Consider the following 7,944-nt stretch of genomic DNA (forward strand, 5'->3'; position numbering starts at 1 on the left):
ACGTAACAATGACTTTTCCTTTAATACATTTATAAAATACATAGTACATACACTTCACCACTTTTTTCATGCAAAATTATTCTTTGAATTTTATGTCCCATCACAGGCTCTGCATGCCTCAGGCGCTGTACAGACTATCAGTTATTCCGGACGGAATGTCGGTGTTTGTAAAGACTCTTACAGTTTGTCGGATCGATACGACATGTCGGCGATGACTAAATAATCGGTAAATATGTTATCGATCCCATAAACATGCAGCAGTATCGATTATGCCTTCGGACTTAACTTATAATATGCGCAATATATCGGATATGTTCGACACGAGCACTCCCAATAAACACAGAATGAGCGTCCCAATAAACACAGGATGAGCGTTTTTCAAATGCAACAACTTTTCAGTTTGAGGGTAAATATAATTTTCAACATAAATTAAACTTGACTTGAAATAGCTCATCTTCAATACATCTTCAAATTGTTTGCGAATTACTTCCAATTTGCCAAAATGTTGACGAAATCTTTGAAAAGGTGTTGAAGATAATATGAGAAAACTTTGATAAAACACTACCCTAAAATGCAACGAAAAAAACCATGTGGTTTTCAATACTTATTTGTGCAACGAAGTTCGTGGTCAATTGCAAGAAATTAAAAAATGGAAAATTTTAGACAAATAACCAAATAGTTTATAAAAATAGGTAAGTGAAAATAAAAAATGAAATAAAACTTTAAGGAAGTCACTAAATGTATATCTCTTTGCCGAAAACTAAAATGATGGATTCTACGTTCTTGAAAACATTAAAAAGCTGACCGATGAAAAAATGGTGGACAATTAACTGGAACTGCTTCAAATAGTTTATAATAATTGGTACGTCAATATGAAAAATTAAATCAACACTTTAGAGAAGTCACTAAATTTAAATCTCTTTGCAGAAAACTAAAATCTTTGGATGCTACATTCTTGCAAACATTAAGAAGCTGACCAATGAAAAATGAGTGGCTTATCGACAAGAAAAAGTTTCCAGAAACATTACAAGTGCAACCAATTAAAATTGTTAAAAACAACAAATTGTTGAAATCAACAACTTCTGGATGAAAAAGTGCATCACATTAATTCATATGCTATTATCAGTTTAGAATGGATATTTTGTTAATTCATTCTGCTGGAAATCAATTCTAACACGCGGTCCAAATTTCAAATTGCCCGCATGTTAATATATTTTAATGCTGTTTTATGACACCAAAAGGAAGGAAGTCGAATTATCAATGCAAAAGTGTTTACTAATAATGTTTAAGATATTTAAAGTTTTGTTGTTTGTTTGTTTTTTTTTTTTTTTGTAAATGTTGATATGTTTAATAAGATTTTTATTTATCAATTGGTATTGTAGTGTATTATGTAGTGTATTATTATATATTTTATTTTGATGAAAATGAATAAGTTATACAAAATGCATAGAATTTTGGCTTTGACTTTCAATTTGAAGTGAGTATATCATTCATACAAATTTAGGTTGAAAAGTATTTGCAACGATGTTAATTTTGAATTTGACTCGCATCGAAAATTGTTTGACAAATTATTGAGTAGCGATGCATTTCAATTTGAGGATAACACTTGAGATATTATTGCTAATGTGTTGAATTTCACTGTTGAGGGTAATGTCTGTTTTTTGTTGAGAACGCGATTTTCTCAACAATTTCTCAACTTGAATATTACCCTAATCCTTTGAAAAATTGTTGAAATTTAGCATTTTTCACGCGTTTGTGTTTATTGGGGTTTTTCAAATGCAACACCTTTTCAGTTTGAAGGCCGGTATGCACCTCTAGCGAAATTTCGGTAGCAAAAATTTATTTAAGTCTACAACAAAAAAACAGGGCTGTGTACAACAAATTTTGAACCAGCTAATCGCTTTTAAAAATTGTTAATATATGTTCCAAATATTCCTCAAATAAATTGTTTATTATTTACAGACCTTTTAAAACATGTACGCACACAATGATTGTAATAAATTAAATGTTTGCTGCCAAAATATGCTTTTGACAACCCTGTTATTTTCATTAGAGGTGCGTACCAGCTTACGAAATTGAACGCTACCGAAAATTTCGTTAGCATAAATAGCAATGCATTTCTTATGGGAATGAAATTTTTCGCTAGAGGTGCATACCGGCCTTGAGGGTAAATATCATTTTCAACATAAATTCAACTTGACTTGAAACAGCTCATCTTCAATACATCTTCAAATTTTTTGCGAATTACAACCAATTTGGCAAAATGTTGACAAAAACTTTGAAAATGTGTTGAAGATAATTGGAGAAAACTTTGACAAAACACTACCCTGAAATGCAACGAAAAAACCACATGGTTTTCAATACTACTTTGGACAACAAAGTTCGTGGAAGAAATACAAAAATGTGGAAATTTTTTAATAATCAATTGAAATTGCTTATAATAATTGGTAAGTAAAACTAAAACACGAAATGAAAACTTTAAGGAAGTCACTAAAATCAAATCTCTTTGCAGACAACTAAAATATTTGGATGCTGATTCTTGGACACATTAAGAGACTGGCCGATGAAAAATGATAGTGGCTTATCGAGAAGAGAAAGTTTCCATAAATCAAAGTGCAACCAAAAAAACTTGGTATTTATTCTTTTCCATATCAACAACTACTGGATGATAATTCACATCACATCGATAGTTTAATCTACATCACATCATCGGTTTAATTTGTTATTTTGTGAATTGAAATTGCTGGAAATTTATTCCAATTATCTAGTCATCAAGTTCCTGAAAATTGCCAGTATTTTAATAACAACAATTTTGTAACACCAACGTTCTTGAGGAAAACACAAGGTACGTGGTCAGTTGGAAGAAATACAAATTGGTAAGTCAAAATAAAAAGTGAAATGAAAACATAATGGAAATCACAAAACTCGATTGTTTTGCAGAAAACTAAAATCATTGGATGGTATATTCTTGGAAGATGTTGGCCGATGAAAAACCGATGAAGGGAACAACAAAGAAAAGTTTTCAGAAAACCTACAAGGTGCAACCAATTAAAACAAAGTGCAACAATTCCTATATCAAGAACTTCTGGATGAAAATGTGCATTACATCAATTTACATCCCGTCATCAGTTTGATATTATGTGATTTCCTCTTGCTGGAATCTATTCTAACACACAAGCCAGCAAGTTCCTCGATAGTAATTATTTCAAATTGCCAGGATATTAATTAATAGTTATTTGACACCAACATTATGGAGGAAATGGAATTATACATGTAAAAATGTTTAAGATATTTAAAGTTGTATTCATAGTTTTATTTATTAATACGTTTAATAAGATAATTACATTTTGATTGGTATTATATTATTATTTTTATATATTATTAATGTTATTTTTAAGATTATTATATTTGTTAACGAAAAAAATAATAAAATTTACAAAATCTCTAGAAATTTAGTATTGACTTTCAGTTAGAACTAGGATTGACTTTCATACAAATTGTGGTTTGAAAGTATTCGCAACAATGCTAATCTTTTATTTTTATCACATTGAAAACTGTTTGAGAAATTATTGAGTAGCGATGCATTTCAATTTGAGGATTACAATTGAAAAATTATTGCTATTGTGTTGAATTTTACTGTTGAGGGTAATGTCTGTTTTTTGTTGAGAACGCGATTTTCTCAACAATTTCTCAACTTGATATTACCCTAATCCTTTGAAAAAATGTTTGAAAAATGATTGAATTTTAGTATTTTTCAAACGTTTGTGTTTATTGGGCTGTCGTCCGGAATAGGGGGAAGACAATAGTGATGCTCTGGATGCCGAAGAAGAAGAACCTGAAAACAAAACCCCTCAAGTTGAACCCAGCCCAAATAGTCCCCTATCTGATGAAGAAGACAGTGAACACTTATCAGAAGACGAAGATAACCCAAATATACAAAGGAATAATAGCGGAAGAATCCGTCGACTGCCAACAAGATTCATAGATTTTATTACCGGACATGAGGCAAATGTCGTACAAAATAGTGTTCCAGAAAATTTTCAAGAAATCTTCAACAGAGACGACACTGAAAATTGGTTGCACGCTATTGATGATGAACTCCATTCTATGAAAAAGAACCATGTTTGGGATTTCGTTAAAAAACCTGATGGGCAAAGGCTTTTAAAAACAAGATGGGTGTTCAAGATCAAAGAAGACAGAAACGGCAATCCAACAAAATACAAAGCAAGGTTAGTAGCAAAAGGATTCCTTCAGAAACATGGCATTGACTATCTGGAAACTTTTGCCCCAGTTGCAAAACTAACAACAGTCAGAATTGCTTTAGCTATTGGGATTCATCATGGCTATTACTTTCATCAACTTGATGTTAAAACCGCCTTTTTGTATGGAGATTTGAAGGAAGACATTTACATAGAAATTCCAGAGGGTGTCAAAAGTGATCCGGGACTTGCATGCAAACTAGTAAAATCTTTGTATGGGCTAAAGCAAGCTCCCAAATGCTGGAATGAAAAGTTCAACCTATTTCTGCTATCTTTGGGGTTTTCAAGATCTAGACACGATTATTGCCTTTACTTTAAGATCGATAACAAGAAAACGAACGTTATTATTCTTATAATATACGTTGACGATGTATTAGTAGTTGGCAATAATCAAAATGTAATAATGGACTTGAAGAAGCAACTTTCTAAAAATTTCGAAATGTCAGACTGCGGCCCATTGAAGCATTTTCTTGGTATGGGATCGGACTTATGTGATGGAAACCTAAGTATATCACAAGAAGCAAGTATTTCCAAAATTTTGAATAAATTTGGAATGGTTGAATGCAATCCAGTAAAATCCCCAATGGAGAAAGGCTTACAATTGAATAGAAATGATTCTAAAAATAATCCAAATTTACCTTATCGTCAACTATTGGGGAGTTTAATGTATATCATGCTATGTTCCAGACCTGACATATGTTACCATGTGGGTTACTTAGGCCGTTTTCAAGATAATCCTAGCGAGGTCCACTGGCAACACCTTAAACGTGTTCTACGTCATTTGAAAGGAACAATGGGCATGAAACTGAATTTTAACAAAACGTCCGAAGAACCGATAATTGGATATGCAGATGCTGACTGGGCAACAGATTTGTCAGACAGAAAATCTGTAAGCGGATTTTTGTTTAAAGTGTATGGCTGCACGGTATCATGGTGCAGTAAGAAGCAACAAACAGTGGCAACTTCTTCCTCGGAAGCAGAATATATAGCATTAAGCTTAGCTACCACTGAAGCACTATGGATACGAGGTATAATGGAAGATTTGAAGGAAATCTGTGATTATCCTGTAAAGATTTTTGAAGACAATAAAGGATGCATTGGGATGGCCAATAACCTTGAAAGTAAAAGAGCAAAACATATTGACATCAAGCATCATTTCGTTAGAGACAAACACTAATAATACTAAAACATTTTATACTTACGAATACTTCGCTATATCCACAAATTTAGTTTTTTCAGTCATCATGTTTTCCAAGAAATATTGCAATTAATGAGTCTATTTACTTCATGTGAACAAAGTAAACTACTAAGGCGACAACTTAGTTTTTAGCAACGGCGACATATCATATGCTACGGGTATGTGATAGTTAATACCATAATAATACCGGATGTAAATGATTTGATAGAAAGTGGTATCAAAATTAGAAGCTAACGTGAACCAATCAATTAATACCAAACGGCAATGGCCACGTACGGCATTTTTTCTACCAGTGTAGTGTATTATTATATATTTTATATTGACGAAAATGAAGAATTCATAGAATTTTGACTTTGACTTTCAATTTGAAGTGGTTGATTTTGGTTGAAAAGTATTTACAACGGATGTTATTTTTTAATGTGACTCGCATCGAAAATTTGCGAAATTATTGAGTTTATTAGGGCTGTCACTCGGGATAAATCCCATCCCGGGAGTTTTAGTTTAAATCCCGAATCCCGGGAGTTTTAGTTTAAATCACGGGATTTTTCGGGATCCCATTGAACAATGAGTTCATGCGAAATGGAATTCGTGCAACATAAAATAAAAAGCATTCGTGCGATTACTTTTCCGTACATAATAAAAATTATAAATGAAAACAAACTTATTCCTGTAAAGTATTGTCGAAATCTAGAGAAACAAGAAACATCGCATCAATTGAGTTAATTAATCTGCTTTCTATTGAACTGTTTTAATAAAGTAACCACGAAAATTTCAACGCGAAAAGCGAACATAGTACTTACCTTTAGGCGAAATATGATCATTTTTCTTATTAAAATCTAGCCAACCCGTTTTTTTAAGCCAACATATTTACTATAATTTGTATGCCCTGGCAAGGCATATTAATTAAAGGTAAAGTCACGAGCAAACGTGTGTGCACCCCATGATATTTAGAAAGTCAAACTAAAATGGCAGGTCACTTAAGTTGACATTTTGTGTATGTGTAGTGTTGTTGTATTGTAATATTTATGTACACAAAGAATGTAAACAAACCTACTAAACGTAAACAAAGCCTTTGACAAGATGAATGTCGATATTAGTCACCTGATTGCATGACTTTACCTCTTTAATATGCCTTGATGCCCTGGAAGCAAACTAGATTTTCTAAATTCACGCTGTTCTCATTGGGTGTAATTTGAACTTTCAATTGTCCTCCAATGCAATGGACTAGTGATGCAACTGGTATGTCACAACGTGATTTTTCAATAGTTGGAGTATAATCTTTTGAATTTTATTTATGGTCATGTACACATTGGGCAATAGCTCAATTTCTTTTTCAGTCCAACTTTTGTTATATTCACTTTTAAAATGTATGGTACAATAGGGCCTATAAGTGGATCATTTCAAGTGAATCAAGTGAATTAACCAAGTCGGGATGAAGGCTTATGAATTTTTCTTCGTTATTAATTGTGCATATATCTTGGTGTACTTCAGGGGTAGTCAACCTTTTGTTTACTTACCACTCACCTAATCCACGGTGTTGATTATTAATAAACTCTTTTTATTTACTAGGTTTTTACATTTTATTATGTAATTTTAATTAAGTATAGTGAAATATTGAGTATTTAATGGGATCCCTGAGGCAAAATTAAATATTTAATATCTGGTTCTATTTTCGTCAAAAACAAGCGAAGGTCTCCTCTTTCAAAAATATTAAGGCGTTTTTTTTTGTTCATAATTTGTTTGACAGCACTATATCCTGTTTCGACTAAATAAGAGGTAGGAAAAGGTATTAATAATTTAAATAGCTCTCTCCACATATTTGGATGTAAAAGAGGTATTTTGTTATATTGCCACAACTTTTCACATCCGCCATTTTCGAAACTTTACAATCTTCATCATATTTTATTTCTAATAGTTCTTCTGGATACTTTGTATCAGCTTCCTTAGCATTAGCTGTAAATGGATTTTTCATCAATTGGTACACCTTTAAGTTCAAAAAGTCTTCAAATCGTTTTTTCATGTCAGCCTTAAGTTCACTAAGCTTCTACATTTACAGCACGTTGTCTTTTAAATAAAACTAATAGCTATAAGATATTTAAAATATATAATATACTTAGGAAAATCCTACCGTCCACCAAAAAGTCCGTATCGCCCACTTGTGGGCGGTAGGGACCAGGGGGCTAATCACGGCATTCGATATCGAATTCATAATCGTATCGAAAAAATTGTCGATACGATTAAAAGTTTGGATCGCGGCATTCGATCGAAATTTGATGCAATTTCTCTAGCATTGCCAACAGCAAAAAACGAAGCAGAACAAAATGAAATGACAAAATTAAGTTAGCGGCACAAAATAGAATGTAGAAAAACACATGTTTTTGAAGATTTCAAAGTAAATTGTATTGCATTATATCATATGGACCCATATCTCTTTTTGCATTCCTCCGGATTCCTTCCTAATTGGAGGATGAGATGAATATAAAATAA

At 32.3% G+C, this 7,944-nt stretch overlaps 2 long non-coding RNA genes across 2 annotated transcripts; both read left to right on the plus strand.

The window, feature by feature from the left end:
* The first annotated feature begins 285 nt into the window (after positions 1-285).
* LOC142223344 (uncharacterized) lies at positions 286-1,299 on the plus strand. The gene is made up of 3 exons (XR_012718692.1): positions 286-406; positions 526-862; positions 928-1,299. It is a non-coding gene; the product is annotated as an uncharacterized LOC142223344 (long non-coding RNA).
* Positions 1,300-1,985: 686 nt separating this feature from the next.
* Positions 1,986-3,451, plus strand: LOC142223345 (uncharacterized). The gene is made up of 3 exons (XR_012718693.1): positions 1,986-2,447; positions 2,513-2,876; positions 2,941-3,451. It is a non-coding gene; the product is annotated as an uncharacterized LOC142223345 (long non-coding RNA).
* Positions 3,452-7,944: the final 4,493 nt, after the last annotated feature.

Source organism: Haematobia irritans, chromosome 2, assembly GCF_050003625.1.
Source record: "Haematobia irritans isolate KBUSLIRL chromosome 2, ASM5000362v1, whole genome shotgun sequence".
Classification (NCBI taxonomy): Eukaryota; Metazoa; Arthropoda; class Insecta; order Diptera; family Muscidae; genus Haematobia; species Haematobia irritans.